The sequence below is a fragment of the Aplysia californica genome, unplaced genomic scaffold (genome assembly GCF_000002075.1).
Source record: "Aplysia californica isolate F4 #8 unplaced genomic scaffold, AplCal3.0 scaffold00153, whole genome shotgun sequence".
NCBI classification, from domain to species: domain Eukaryota; kingdom Metazoa; phylum Mollusca; class Gastropoda; order Aplysiida; family Aplysiidae; genus Aplysia; species Aplysia californica.
Window position 1 is genome coordinate 1,202,910 of NW_004797423.1, and position 1,007 is coordinate 1,203,916.

The window sequence follows — 1,007 nt, forward strand, 5'->3', positions numbered from 1 at the left end:
CCCACCAAGTAACAAAAGGGATAAAATACAAAACTGAACCTAAAGAAACATGTCTGTTTTGTTGTTCTTTCCACTTCGTTATGTCACACAAAAATAACCTCTTCTCAGAGGGTTGTGGTCTGATGTGATCTGCTCCTTCTTTCCTATCAGACATACATCATCCGTATCTCTCCTTTTCTTTCTATATGTTACACTCTAGTAGCGCCTCTAATATTTGGCATTTGTAATAAATCTATAACCTATTTGTGTTTAAGTGCAGTAAGACTGATTAAAGCTAAACTACTTTGTACTTGCATTTGTATATAATATATTTTATTGTATATATATATATATAAAACAGTCGGAGCTGTATTGTTAAACCACTCGCCCCGTTATTCCGCCAACTTTCATCACCAAGGGTGGTGGTATTACGGGGTTTGGCTGTAGTAGTTACCATTTACCATTTTTTGGGAAAGGAGCAAACATGTATAGCCCTGCGCATGCCTGGCTTAGATTTAGATCTAAGATTTTAACAAATAATTTTTATAACCTAGATCTATGAAGCAGATCTAGCGCCCAGTGCCATCTTCTAATTAATTCTATCAGTCATGAATTATTCTCGTAACATGTCTCCCCAACCCATTGGGAGACAATGTGACCAAGGTCTTTGATGTGACGACGTACTAGACAAAGCAAGGTCACGCTAAGTCACATGGTTGGATTTACACGTCAACACCAGAGTACGAGGGTGCGGTGGCGGAGCGGTTAGTGCGCTTGTCTCCGAAGCGGAAAGTCCGGGTTCGAGCCTTGGTTCAGACACATGTTTTTCACCCCCTCCTGCCCACCCAGCAGTAATGGGTAGATCTACCTGACTTCGAGTTGAGGAAGTAAAGGCGGCGTGGAAAGGAACTGGCTACCCTACCACAATATGCCCAAGACCCAGGAAAATTGTCTCACTAACAGACAATACTCAATGTCCGGATCGGATGCGGGAACAACTTTACTTCGCCAAAGTACACTCAGCCCCC